Source organism: Schistocerca nitens, chromosome 1 (assembly GCF_023898315.1).
Source record: "Schistocerca nitens isolate TAMUIC-IGC-003100 chromosome 1, iqSchNite1.1, whole genome shotgun sequence".
NCBI lineage: Eukaryota > Metazoa > Arthropoda > Insecta > Orthoptera > Acrididae > Schistocerca > Schistocerca nitens.
In genome coordinates this window covers 217,826,075-217,841,985 of record NC_064614.1, presented here as the reverse complement: position 1 = coordinate 217,841,985, position 15,911 = coordinate 217,826,075, and the positions used below count along the sequence as shown (strand labels likewise).

The 15,911-nt window shown below is 39.7% G+C and overlaps 1 protein-coding gene across 1 annotated transcript in view; it reads right to left on the bottom strand.

The window, feature by feature from the left end:
- The window catches only part of LOC126245997 (somatostatin receptor type 2-like), a 1,701,965-nt gene that overhangs the window by 333,645 nt on the left and 1,352,409 nt on the right, over positions 1-15,911 (bottom strand). The gene's annotated exons all lie outside the window — the stretch shown is intronic.

Sequence of the window (15,911 nt, the reverse complement as noted above, 5' to 3'; positions counted from 1 at the left end):
TTTGTTTACAGCATCATGATGGTCGCATCCGTGTTTGGCGACATCGGGGTTCATTTCAGATGTGTTACGACCCGTGGCTCTACCCTTAATTCGATCCCTGCGAAACCCTACATTTCAGCATGTTAATGCACCACCGCATGTTGCAGCTCCTGTACGGGCCTTTCTGGATACAGAAAATGTTCGACTGTTGCCCTGGCCAGCACATTCTCCAGATCTCTCTCCAATTGAAAACGTCTGGTCAATGGTGGCCGAGCAACTGGCTCGTCACAATACGCCAGTCACTACTCTTAATGAACTGTGGAATCGTGTTGAAGCTGCATGGGCAGCTGTACATGTACACGCCATCCAAGCTCTGTTTGACTCCATGCCCAGGCGTATCAAGGCCGTTATTACGGCTAGAGGTGGTTGTTCTGGGTAGTGATTTCTCAGTATCTATGCACCCAAATTGTGTGAAAATGTAATCACATGTCAATTCTAGTATAATAGATTTGTCCAATGAATACCCGTTTATCATCTGCATTCTTCTTGGTGTAGCTATTTTAATGGCCAGTAGTGTAGTACGGAATTAACCACGGGCGGCCCGCCACTATAAAATGAGGCGACGAATACAGAGTGTTTTAAATGAATATCGGGGTTTTATCGCTTTATAATATTTATTATGTTAAACTTACAATTGTAAATTATATGTCAAATAAAAGAGGAACTCAAACAGTTTTACTATGAACCTTATAAATGTTCGATGTGAGCACCATTTCTCACACGGCACACATCAAGTCTATAGCCCAAGCGCTGGACAGGCCGCAAGGGGCCCAATGACAGGGCTTGCTTTGCATGGCCTCCACGTTTACCCGACGTAACGCCATGCGTTTTTTTCCTTTGGGGCTTCATCAAGGATCGTGTGTACGTACCTCCGCTATCAGCAGACATCGCTGAATTAGGAAACCGGATTGAAGCAGCTGTTGCTACAATCACTGAAGACACACTTATCAACGTTTGGTGCTCACATTGAACATTTATAAGGTTCTTGGTAAAACTGTTTGAGTTGCTCTTTCATTTGACATATCATTTATAACTGTAAGTTTAATATAATAAATATTATAAAGCGTCAAAACCCCGATATTCATTTATAAACACTCTGTATTGTGTTGTCAATAGAGAAGCAGTAAGTGCAGAATGAATCGGTCGGCAGAGCTCCAAGTGGTCACTGGACGTTACCTGAGTAACAAATACACCAGATACATTCCAAGTCTTCTAATGCTGCCCAAGTTGGCTGTTGATGATCTGACTGTGGAGTGGAAGTGAGAAGGTACTACTTGTTATAGCACCAAGACGAGGCAGAAACTTTTCACGTCTCTCTTAAAAAAAAACTATATCTGTTGCTGACTGCCCTTTCGTTAATTGTTGCTTTTATAAAAATTGTTTTTGCTCCTTCTGGTTTATTTAATTATTTTTAATTATTATTAACGTAACAACGCATATATGGAAAGAGTGACGTGAAATTCTTTTAACAATGCTGTGCTTTTAATTGCTTTATCATCGTTACCTTTTTTAGCAAAATAAAATGATGGAAGTATTATTGTTCTGAATCTGGCCTACAATTTAAAGAACGATTTTTTAGTAACTGCAACTCATGCTAAGTATCAATATATCTTTCCTACTTCGTAATTATTCAAAGTTGAAATTAATGTCCTATGATCACTGATGTTACAGTTCGTACGATCGTTCACAAATACAAGTTTGCAGTGGATTTTATTTCTTACTAAATGCTATTTCATACCACGGCTAGCCCAAGAACATGAGACTCTCATTAAAGAAAATTACGTATTCACTATAAAATTTAGCCAGATCAGAACGGAGCACAGCAAGTTTCCTATCAGATTCTTTAGGTACATAAAATTATTTGCACTGAAAATTATATCCTATCAGCAGCCCGCGTCAACCTGCAACACATCATAAAATCTGCTGATCTTCACTGCCAGCCTGGGAGCTAAAAGAAATAATATTATTTTTTACTATTATTTTACCGCTTCCTTGCGGTATACTCGACTATATTGTAAGTCGTTTAAATACGCCGCGGCAGCGGCTCTTCTTTCTCCACACAGCTCAGCTCCACAGATAATATTTTTATATGGCTGAAAAATATCTTAACAGGATGGGATAATAGGCAGGCACACTTTAACATTTAAGTAATACAAGTTTTCATTTAAACAACTCTATTTAAACATTTAAATATCTTAATAATTACAGACCTGTGTACATTCACGCGCAATGGCGTCCAATTCACAATCTCGACAAAAGAATGCTACCTTCGCGCTCTCGACAATAACAGGAGATCTTTCTCTCACAGCTTTCAGATTAAGAAGACAAAGACATTGCTTTACATCATGCCTTATATACAAATTCATTTGGTGATCTTTGTACAACATTTATCTTCTGTGTCGGTCTTATTACTCGCCGACACAGACGTTCTCAAAAATAAAAAATAAAGAAAATAATACATAATTTTACATAATGACACAATATGACACATCTAATATTTTAATTATTACATAATATATTGTCTTTGTTTATTACAAGACGTTACACTGCCCCCTGGCAGCATTTGACTAACGATGAAAATGTTCGGCAATATGCTGCCACTAACGTCTGTCTTGTTTATGGTTTATTACTTTGGTTGGAACATTCACTTTACACTACTCAGTTCTTTTACACGGTAGGTTTAATTACACTTCGTATACTGTTCTTACACTTTGCGAGGTGACCGTCAACCTAGTCCCAGGGTCATTACATTTATTTGGCTCCCCCATTCGGGCTACGTGCGATCAGAAAACCTGGGAAAACTGCGCCGGAGCCATGGTCATCTCACGAAAAGTTTAGACTCTATTCAATGTCCACATATAACAAAGGCTATTTGTGATAGCATGCTACACTTTTAGTCTCTTTGTTATCAATATACTACTTGTATTCTGGATTGTTATGAAAGTCACTTATTACACATTTTTACAATAGTATAATGAACCGTCTTTGCACTTACTCGCGACAGTTGGTTTAAAATGTCTAGCATTCGTGCAAGTGTCTTTCATTAACATGACGCAAACATATTAGATCGATACATCACTAAATCCATGAATATTGTGAGTTCGTGTTGGATAACAACAAAAAAAAATGTTTATCACGTCATTGCGTGTCCATTAAACACCATTCATGTTAGCACATTATACATATAGTTAATAGTTCATTTGAATGACAACAATGTGGTATGGAGCTGGCGGCGCGAAGCAATTGTTGAGTAGCGTCGTCTGGAACGCCGCGTACCGACGGCCGCTGGGTTCGACGACCGGCTCTCAATAACAGTGAGGTCGTGCTAGCGTGGCGCCCAAGCAGTCGCGAACCGCGCTGAACCATTCGCTGTTGTCGGCGAGTGGCAGTGGTTTACCGCAACCGGCTGGATGGCGGCACGGCACTCGTCTCTGCTTCTCCGCATGGCTCCCCGTCGTGGCGCATGAAACAAACATTCCACAACGGTGTACTGTCTTTAAGGACACAGATTACTAGCTGTGGAAGAAGAGGCAATTTGTTAAAAGCGTTTATTGTTCAGTAAGCCGTCGCTTCACTGGTATGCACAGGATGTTTTGGCGTGATAACAGGTTTTTTGTGGCATCGTGACACTGGTATTCAGAGTTCGTCACACGCACATTGTACTACACGTTTTCACTCACTTCCACGGTTGATGCACTGCCAGAGCGTCTTTCAACACGCGAAAATGGTTCGTTACACTCATACCACATGTCTCCGTTGAGCGATGTTTGTGTAAATCGTCTCCGAACGGATCAATAACTACTGTTTTTATACACTGTCTATTGTTCGTTGAGCGCTGCACTAGGACAGTCTATCACTCAACACTAGATTTATCGACGTATATATTGGTGCAGATACAACAGTCATTTTCTGTCCCTACTACACACAATATTCCGTCCTGTCCTTAAGTGTTTATGCACACAGTTTATTTTTTAACACCTTTTAACTGTTCTTTGCATAGTCACTCTGATTTACATAGCATTTATTTGTTTTCACTTTATCACAACATACTCTTCATATTGTTGCTAGGCGTGTTTGGCCCTTTTGTAAATTTTTTTTAACGGTGTGTGAATTTTTTTTTTTTTTTTTTTTTTTTTTATACATATTTTTTTTTCTTAGTGTAGCTTGCCTGATTATCACCCATCTATCAAACAGATTTTACCATGTGCATGACAGCTTGACTCGGGCATATTGTTCAATAAATACTTCGTTCAGCAATAACATTATTTTTAATGATTTTTCCTATATGACTACAGTGTAGGTTCTGCATTGCCTGACTTAACTCGCGTATCGCGTAATGAATATTCAAGGTCGTGTACCAAGTACACAGGCTTCAATTGAAGCATTGCTACATACAGAACGGAGTTTCCACGGAACGGGCTCGTTTTTAATTAGGTTCTGCTCCAGTGTCGTTCTCAAATCACTACTGGCAGCCAACATCACATTACATCATTGTTGCATATTGCAAAGTCAATGTCTGACTAGTAAAGACTCTCTCTCTCAGGGTTTCTTATCCTAATACAATTACAGCAATTCCCTTACTCTATAAGATTGCATCATTAATTGCACTTACACACTACACATAGAAAATGGTTCAAGAAATTAATCCTTTATACAACAAGAAAATTGTTCATTTTTTAATAAGCACATAATATCTTAATGACTAATTGTCTGTAAACAAAATCTGTCCTGTGTAAGCTATTGCTCACTTTCTGATTCCACTTCCTCCCAACTTCATTACACATAAATTTCTTTCTAAATACTAACACACTTATATTCTAAAACACAATTAAAATCTTTTTACACCTATTACTCTTTATATATTATGTGTCACTGAATAAATAACTTCACGTCTTTACGTGGATATAATCCTTTGATCTTCCCCGTATGGGGATGTGCTAACAAATAACTACATTCATGTGGCACGCCTATTACTTTAAAGGGTCCTGAATATAGCAATTGCCACTTACTATTCTGTTTTAAGGTGGCTGAGGATTTAGGGTGGTTACGAATGAGTACTAGGTCTCCTACATTATATTTCTGTTCGTTTGTTACTCCTCGGTCGTACTTCCTTTTCCTCTTTGCTGCACAGTTGGTTAGTCTGTTCCATATCTTTTTCATCTTTTCTTCCCTTGTTTCTGCCTTAGCTGGCAATCTCGGCAACGGCGTGAGCCATTCATTCGGTGTCTCCGTAAATCCATTCAATATCTCTACCGGTGGATAGCCTGTACTTGAATGGGGTGTTAAATTGTGTATTTCTACAAATTTCGGTACTAGCTCTGGCCATTTCGTATGTCGGTTTCCTATGTAGATTCTAAGGAACTTATTCAATTCTTTGAATATTCTTTCAACTAGGCTTGCTTCTGGATGGAATCGGGATACCAGAATGTGCTGTATATTTTGTTCCCGTAAGTAATTTTTCCAAGTTCGACCCGTGAAATAAGATGCATTATCAGTTGTCATGGCTTCGGGTTTTCCCACTTTAGGCAAATATTCTTGACTGATCCGCCTGACCATGGTTTTGGCAGTAGCTGATTTTATGCAATAAATTGCCAAGTGTTTGGAAAAAATATCGTACATGGCCAGTATATATTTCATACCTCCTCTGGCCATGGGATAGGGACCTGCCACATCTACCGATACTATTTGAAGTGGCCTGAGAGGAACTATAGGGTGTAGTTCAAACTTGGTGGATCTATTGTAATGTTTCGCTTTTTGACATATCACGCAAGTTCTAACTGTTGTCTGAATATGGTGTTTCATACGGGGAAAGTAGCAGTATCTCGCCATGATCTCTGCACACTTTCCAATCCCTGCATGGCCCCATGCCAAGTGCGTGTGCCATATCATAACTTTTACTGACTGGCTGGGTATACATACTGCCCAGCAGTCTTCTTTCGTGCTAATTTTACGATACAAAATATGGTTCACTATTTTAAAATCTTGCTCATCTCTATTGTTAACCCACTCTTCAATATCATTAATAATTTTTCTCCACATCGGATCTGATCTTTGTAACTCGAACATGTTTTTACATATATATAAAAAATCTTTCATGTAAGTGTTGTCACGCACTAACAACACTTTATATTCCGCGGATTGCTCTAACATTTCTGCTAACTCCGGTAATCCTACCGGCAGTCGTGACAGAGCATCCGCTATTACGTTATCTTGGCCTTTAATGTACATGATCTTTATCCTATATTCTTGTAAGACAAGCATCCATCTCCTCAGTCTGGTATGGAACAGCTTGCATGACATTAAAAAACTTAACGCTTGGTGGTCACTATAGACTCTAATCTCCTTCCCCTGTAGATAATAATTGAACTTTTTGACAGCCCAGACTACTGCAAGTGCTTCGAGTTCAGTTGCCGAGTAGGCTCTCTCGCAGCTAGTTAACGTCCTACTGGCGAAGCCGATAACTTTTATTGTTGTTGGGTCGTTTCCTTCTTCCCACTGAAACAAGCACGCGCCCAAGCCATAAGAACATGAATCCGTCGCGAGACAAAAATCTTTGGACAGATCGGGGTGCTGCAAAATATTCGCATTCAGTAGGGCGGTTTTAATCGCTTCGAAAGCTTGTTGACATTTGTCATTCCAAACCCATTGCACATTTTTTCGTAATAGATTTAGTAGTGACGCGTCATTTAACAGCTGATTGGGCACGAACCTCCTGAAAAAAGACGTCAGCCCAAGGAACGCTTTCAATTGTCTCTTAGTGCAGGGGCTTGGAAATTGTCGGATCGCCTCTAATTTTTTGTTGTCCGGACTGATACCGAGTGGTGTAATAAGATGGCCTAAAAATTTAATTTTGTTTCTGCCAAATTTTGACTTTTCGAGGTTTGCTGTCACCCCTGCTTGCCTAAATCTCTCTAGTACTCTGTGCAACAATTCCATGTGTTCGTCCCAAGTAGCAGTCGCGATTACCAAATCATCTACATATACCGTAATTTTTTCCAATAGGTCTGGACCCAGTACGGTGTCTAGTGCAGTAATAAACACTCCAGCACTCACATTCAATCCGAAGGGAAGCACCTTGAATTGGTAACTTCGCCCCCCGAATATGAAAGCTGTGTACTTCCTGGATTCCGGGGTAAGGGGAATTTGCCAATATGAACTTTTCAGATCGATCGAGGTCAAGTACTGCACTCCATGAAATTTTTGTATTTGCTCGTCTAAATTCTCTGGACGAGTCCGGACAGGTATGATAATTTTGTTAATGTCCCTAGCATCTAACACTAGCCTGATTTTTCCATTGGCTTTCGCCACTGCTACAAGAGGACTACTGTATGGAGAGAAGGAGGGCTCTATGATATCCCACTCTAACATCTTTCGAATTTCTTTAGCTACTAATTCCCTCCTCGACCAAGGGATGGAGTAGGTTGCTCGACAGTATGTATTATGGGGTATCACCTCTATGTGATAGTGGTACCCTTTGACTATTCCTGGACGGTCGGTAAATACCATAGTATATTCCGATAGCAGCTGCGTCAACTGTTGCTTTTGCGTATCATTTAAACCTTCCGATTCGTGCACTTTAGTCTGAAATGCCTCAACATTTGTTTCGAAATTTTGATCCTCTAAATTCGGGTAATAGAGGTCTGTTGCATGTGAAAAATCATCGATGTGTAGTACCCAAGGGTTCCTACCTTTGATATCGATTCGATTACAGTACGGCACAAGTACCTCCTTCGATTTCATCATAGATAATTCAATCCTTTAACCCCTATTAATTATGCTTAGTTTCCCCACGGAGAGGTCGATCAATGCGTCCCTCTCACGGAGAAAATCTACTCCCAGAATGCAGGCCACCTTCAATCCTTTAACCACGAGGAACGAGCTCACTATGGCTTCGCCCTCCTTATAAATCTCCACCTGCACCTGGTACTTAACTGATTGGCTCTGTGCACTAATGGCTCCAGACACCTTACAATTATTAACCGGGAAGGTCGGAATACTATGTCCCTTTCCCAGTGCTTTAAATAGCTCCATACTCATCACACTTACTGAGGCACCTGTGTCGATAATTATGTTTACTGCAACATCATTGATTCTAGCTTCAATAATAGCTTGCACATTTTCGTTATTATCCTTCTTACATTCGTGCGGTTCGTTCAGCAGATCTTTATCCATACTGACACCTTCGTTGTATCGCAGCATGCGTATCCCAGGTCTATTACTGTTATTACTCGAGTTGCTCTCACTCCATCCCTCGGCCGTCGATGGAGAGCATATCGAGGCCGATTCTAGTTTGTTGGATTAGTTACTTGGGAGGTACTTGGACGGCTATTGTCCGCGACCTCCACTATATGTACGTTCTGATCTGTAGGCCGCCACGGCTGCGCAATAGGCGCGTTTTGCGGTGGTGGTCTATTGTTGTCATACCGGTCACTAGCCTGTCGCTCTGGGCTTCTACACTGATTCTGTTGCCAATTTCGATTACTATCATTATAATTACTCTGCCACTGACCTCGCGCATTTTTCCAGCGGTTGGTCCCTGACATTCCGGATTCGTATCTGTCGTCAAATCGACGCTTTTTGTTATAATTTGGTTGTCCATACCCGTTTTGGCCTCTACCGTTACTACCATTTTGCGATTGTTCTTGTCGCTTGCTACCACCCCCACCATTTCTATGGTTGTGGTTCTGTGCACTACTGTTTCTGTCGTGATTACATCCCGACCCATTATTCCGCAAATGGTCGCACGCCGATTTTACATCTTCCTGTATCAAATCTATGGAATCTAGGACCGACAGGAAGTTTTCCATGTCGCTTTCTGGTACATGTATTAACTTCTCCTTGATCTGAATTGGTAAATGGGATTTGAGTAGTCTTATTATGTCTCTCGGTGATATAGGCTCGTCCCAGTAGCGTGTTTTGTTTATATATTTTTCAAAGTACCGCCTCAAATTCCCAAGACGGGGTGAGTACGGTTCGGGATTATATACCTCTTTTCTTAGTCGCTCTTGTATACACGGCGACCAATATTTCGATAAAAATGCCCTTTCAAACTGTTCGTATGTCTTGCAGCTGTCTGCTACTTCTGTAGCCCACAGTGCTGCGTCACCTTGAATGTACGACATTACGTATTGTATTTTCTGTGTTTCGTTCCATACACTGGGTAAGATATTTTTAAAGCTTTTTATAAATACCACTGGGTGTACTGATTTCCTTTCAGTAGTAAATGTTTGAAATTGTCTATTTTTAATTAAACTTTCTTCCACTAATATTTTTGAACTACATGGGTTCGCTGCTGGGACATATGCTGTGTGCTCCGAACCGGAGCTACAGCTCTTCGCATTATCGACTACAGATTCCCCATTGTTGTATCGCATATAAGTTTGTGCGTTGCCAAAACCATGGGCTGTTGGCGACAGAGGTTCCTGTTCCACTTGTTTCCTGCTTTGTGCTAAACCCTTCTCCAGATCGGATATCCGTTTGTTAACATTCACTTGCCACTGCGGAATATCCTCACTGAGTATTTGTTTAATGGTTTGCACATCGTTCTGTACCTGACTATTTACGGCGGTACTGAACGATTCTGAATCTCTATTTGCTATTGCTGCTTCTACTTTAGAATTAATATTCGTGTCAATCTCAGTCTCCTTCACTTCTAGCCATGAGTTAAATTCTGTTTCAATTTTATTTGCCTGTTCATTCCACTTCTGCTCTACAAGCTGTGTGGAATCTATTTCTAGCTTTTCTACTCTGTTGGCTAAGACACCTATTTCATCTACCATGTTAGTGTTTGCTACTTGCAGGTGGGTGACCTGTTCAGTCAGCTCCTGCACGGCCTTAGGTATCGACTCGTAATTCTTTTTCATATCTGCTATCTCTTTTTTCATACTTTCTATCGATTGCACAAGTTGCTGGTCTCGCTCAGCTTGCTGGCGATCTCGCTCGGCTTGCTGGCGATCTCGTTCAGCTTGTTGGCGATCTCGCTCAACTTGCTGTTGCGCAAATTTTGCCTGGTAATCTAGCACACGCTCTAATATAGTCTGAATTGAATACCCACCAGGCAGATTACCACTCTCTGGTTCCTGCTTTTCTGGTGGTGGTACAATTTCTTTATCTACATCAACTTGATGACTAGTGGGCGGTGGCACTACTTCCTGTGGCCCTGCCCCCACATTTTCGCCTGTTATATCTTCAAAGAGAGTACTAGTACTACTTGAGGCACCCGGTTCCACATTTCCTTCACTAGCTAATTGTTGTTCTTCAGTATCCATATTGCTTGGACGTTGACTACGCAACTTAACCATATTCCTAAATTGCTTACTAAAACACAAAATCTAACAGTTTTTCCCCTTGCACACAAAATACATCACTTTATATACACTACCCTGCACACTAAAAATTACTATCTACATCAACTTTGTCCTGTCACAAATACTAACATCAAACTACGTACAGTATGCACACCACTAGCGATATGAGATTACTTCACTGGAGCTCAACTTCTACAAACAGGACAACTACACTGTAGTCTTACCTTTAGTTTCTATTATCTCGGGGTCCGGCTGCCCCCGGATTACGTAGTCGTTAGAGCTTCTCAGTACAATCAGGATCGTCTTCTCAAACTCGCTTGCAGTAGTACGTTTTGTCATGAAAGAGTGTTTGAACATTCATTAATACATAGCATAGATCATGATATACATACATTTAACACTAAATACATATACATATACACCTACATAACAATAGACACTGAAAGAAAATACATAAAATTTTATAATTGTGGCCACTGCAAATTCGGGCCCCGCGTTTTTAGGCGCCAGTTTCACGTCTCTCTTAAAAAAAAACTATATCTGTTGCTGACTGCCCTTTCGTTAATTGTTGCTTTTATAAAAATTGTTTTTGCTCCTTCTGGTTTATTTAATTATTTTTAATTATTATTAACGTAACAACGCATATATGGAAAGAGTGACGTGAAATTCTTTTAACAATGCTGTGCTTTTAATTGCTTTATCATCGTTACCTTTTTTAGCAAAATAAAATGATGGAAGTATTATTGTTCTGAATCTGGCCTACAATTTAAAGAACGATTTTTTAGTAACTGCAACTCATGCTAAGTATCAATATATCTTTCCTACTTCGTAATTATTCAAAGTTGAAATTAATGTCCTATGATCACTGATGTTACAGTTCGTACGATCGTTCACAAATACAAGTTTGCAGTGGATTTTATTTCTTACTAAATGCTATTTCATACCACGGCTAGCCCAAGAACATGAGACTCTCATTAAAGAAAATTACGTATTCACTATAAAATTTAGCCAGATCAGAACGGAGCACAGCAAGTTTCCTATCAGATTCTTTAGGTACATAAAATTATTTGCACTGAAAATTATATCCTATCAGCAGCCCGCGTCAACCTGCAACACATCATAAAATCTGCTGATCTTCACTGCCAGCCTGGGAGCTAAAAGAAATAATATTATTTTTTACTATTATTTTACCGCTTCCTTGCGGTATACTCGACTATATTGTAAGTCGTTTAAATACGCCGCGGCAGCGGCTCTTCTTTCTCCACACAGCTCAGCTCCACAGATAATATTTTTATATGGCTGAAAAATATCTTAACAGGATGGGATAATAGGCAGGCACACTTTAACATTTAAGTAATACAAGTTTTCATTTAAACAACTCTATTTAAACATTTAAATATCTTAATAATTACAGACCTGTGTACATTCACGCGCAATGGCGTCCAATTCACAATCTCGACAAAAGAATGCTACCTTCGCGCTCTCGACAATAACAGGAGATCTTTCTCTCACAGCTTTCAGATTAAGAAGACAAAGACATTGCTTTACATCATGCCTTATATACAAATTCATTTGGTGATCTTTGTACAACATTTATCTTCTGTGTCGGTCTTATTACTCGCCGACACAGACGTTCTCAAAAATAAAAAATAAAGAAAATAATACATAATTTTACATAATGACACAATATGACACATCTAATATTTTAATTATTACATAATATATTGTCTTTGTTTATTACAAGACGTTACAAACTGTAGAGCATTGCGGATGACGGTTGTAAAAAATCGCATAAAATCAGTAGAAGGAATCACTCGTTAGTTCCAGAGTGCTATCGACAGTCCAGCCAGCTCAATGACTGTGCGTACGGATTTAAAAAGAGTGGGGTATAATGGTGAAGCAGCCTCTCATAAGCAACATTTTTCTGTAATCAGTGCTAAGCGACTCTTGAAGTGCTGCAAAGAGCATCCCAATAGACTGCACATGACTAGAAAAGAGAAATTTGGAGTGATGAATCACATTCCCTCCAGCAATACGGTAGAACGGTTTGGGTTTAGGGAATGCCTTGAGAACGTTACCTGCCATCTTGAGATGTGCCAACAGTGAAGTACGGAGGTGGTGGTATCACGTTTGGGAAGGATACGGACACATTTTACTACGTCGTGTGCTACTTATTGTAAAGTAAGAGTTCGGATACAATGATTGCTCGTATCAGCATGATGTGACATTAACATTCCTGAAATAGACCGGACTGCACAGCGTTGTGACCTGAACTGAGTTACATCGTCGACTTTTCTCCAGACCCCAACGTCTAACATAACTCCCTTCTCTGATTTAGGCTACTGAGGTTGCTATTCCTCCACAGACATTCAGATACCTAAGCGGAACTGCCACCAGCAAGTTCAAGTCACATCCCTTATTAATCTTCACTATTAGGTATTCTGACACTTTTGACCTCTTGGTGTACGCACCTACAGAAACGGAAAGTGTCACATCATGAACATCTTGTCCGAACGCTACCAAAATGATACTCCAATATTTCCATGCCTGTGGAATACGCTGACTAAAATTTCATCCATAAGCCAGATAACGTTCAGTGCAGAAAAAAGCCAGTGATGCTTTTGGAAAACCATAAACTATAAATAAATACGAAGAAGACTAAAATAATGATGATAGATCTAACAGACAATTAAGGGAACATGATGAGATGGGGAATAAACACCTACACAGGTAAATGAATTTTAGTAGTTGGGAAGTACAGATGACAAGACGAGTATGATGGATTAAAAGAAGAACTATAGTGACTAAACAAGTCTTCACAAATAAGAGTAATTTGTAAACAAAAAAACTCCTTAATGTAGGAACAAGAAATAAATTCGTCAAGACATTTATTTGGAGCATTTTGAGTAATGTTTGTGAAGGGTACAGAGAGCGTATAATGGAACTGATCAGTGACACATAAAATTGTCTTTGCTTATATGGATAGACTTCGAATTTAGTCTTCTTAGCAAAATACAACACTGACCTGTTTGGTTTTTTGACGCGTTTCAAGCAGTTCTTGTTGTGAAGGGATTGTTGATTGCCAGTGTAATGTTAAGGCCGGCATTTTTATAGAAAACATTTTTGTAGTTCAAGACATGATGTGTTCTTCAAAACAATGTATTAAATGATGGAAATAATTAAGAGAAAAAGCTTCGCAACAAATCGTTTCAACGTTGATGCATAAGCGAATTTATGATCCTAGATCATTCCTCTCAGATAGAACACATACTTCTAGTTATACTGTGTCATTAAAAAAAAGTCTAGGGAACTACAAAGAACAGACAAAGACAATTAAGGAGTAATTGTACTAGTTTTGTGAGTTGTTATGCCACACAACGATAATCCACCACTCTATGTTTTCAAGATATTGAGAATTATTCAGGCAGACCATGCCAACGTTCACGATTGAGGCCTGCTGAACAACTTTAATTATTACTTTTATTCCACTGCAAAAGCCTAGGTTACGTGGGGAAGCAAAAAAAAAACAAAAGCAATAGATATGTGGATGTGGAGAAGAGTCGCAAAACGTCCCAGAGAGAAAGAAAATCTAATGAACAAGTACAAAAAGAAAGAGAAATTAAAGAGAAAGCACACAGATTAACACATTACAGGTAAATAAAACTAAATTAACTGGGCACCTAATTCGATATAACAGGAAGAAAATCAAAAGGCAGGTCCAGAACATCCTGCTCATGACTTCACCGTCTTTCAGCCACTTTCCACAGATGCTCATGAGAGTAGCACGGGAGTAGCTGACAAATTTCACCGTTTCTCAGATGCTCATTCTCGGGCTCCGGGGAATAACAATCTGCCCTTAGTCGAAGGCGGTTACGTCAGTGTATTTCCCCATTTTCGGCTCCTATCGTCGCTAGAATAATTCCCAATTCGTCCCTGCTCCTCCTATGTACTTCCCTTCCCGTATCACATGTCGCAACACCATCAGGCAGCATTGTCACGCGGTAAACAGTCGTCATAATGTTTTAGTTTATCAGTGTATTTCTGTTTGAAGTGTTTCAGCTTTAAATATGATGATTATGCGTGGGATTTAGGTGGAGTGGTGCTCGGTCTGATGGTTATGCAGATGTGAACTCAGTTTTAATAACAGTTTATTTAACACGCAAAATATCAATAAACAAAACATAAATCACTCTGGCAAGACAGTTCTTTGTGGCCCGAATAAACTTTAACAGGGCCCAAATTATAACAGAAAATATCCTATTTAAAATAATAAAATCCAACAAAAAAACAAAATTACGCTGGCCCTAAACGGGCAATCAAATGCAACGTAACAAGTTACAGTATATGGCCCCCGTTTACGCAACTTACCTAGGATAGGCATTAAGTAATATAGCCGCTAATTTCTCCTGTTCTCTAACTACTAATTGTACCGAATCACCAAGAAATCAAATAAAAGCAAAATTACCCACTACCCACTCATATGTCTAAATGATCAGTATTCCAGTTACACATATGAAAAATTATTCACGTCGGACAATATAACGATTTTCCTACACGTAAGTGAACTGCTGATTCGATAACAACAAAATTTTAACGCAATTCGAAGCTCATTGTTTACAGAACACAATAACTCTTGTAAAAGAACCAATTGCAGCAAGAACAGGAAATGCCCACAGGGGAAGCAGAGACTGTTGAAATTAAGTTTGTAGGACAGACACAAGTCGCAATCAATTCATATTCAAGCCGTTGCAGACCGCTCACAAATTTATTTCTAAAGCACAGTGAATTACGATACGGTATTTGACTGTTTTCTGAAAATCATCTTCAATCGTTAATCATGTCATTTTACGCTCATATTACGCTTATTTCCTCTCAAATGGTTCAAATGGCTCTGAGCACTATGGGACTTAACTGCTGTGGTCATCAGTCCCCTAGAACTTAGAACTACTTAAACCTAACTAACCTAAGGACATCACGCACATCCATGCCCGAGGCAGGATACGAACCTGCGACCGTAGTGGTCGCACGGTTCCAGACTGAAGCACCTAGAACCGCTCGGCCACTCTGGCCGGTTATTTCCTCTCAAATTGAATATTTAAAAAATAAGAAATAAAGAAAGTAAGTAAACGGAGATGAAACTAAAATAATTTGAAAGCCCGTTAAAACACTCCATTTGAGTCATGTGATGGCTATGACGTCACTAGCTAGTTCGTTGCCCTTACTGCCTAAGTTCGTCCACACTGATGCCTTGTTTTGGAATATACGTTTCGGAAATTTTCCACTTCTGCAAGGTAGCATACCGTCAGTCAACGAAATGTAATTCTTAGTGACAATTGTCATTATATCCATAAACACGTACGCTTTTCGGTAGCTCAGTTCGCCGACACCCGGTAGCTCAGCGCGTTCGGTCAGAGAGCCGGTTGGCCTCTGTAATAAAAAGGATCAACAAGCGAATTTGAACGGATGTCATGTGACGTCCGCAACGACCGAACGCAACGACCAACAACGAACAAAATGAAAAAAAAAAAAGTTTGTACAGGAACTGACTGATGCAAATTTTGAAGC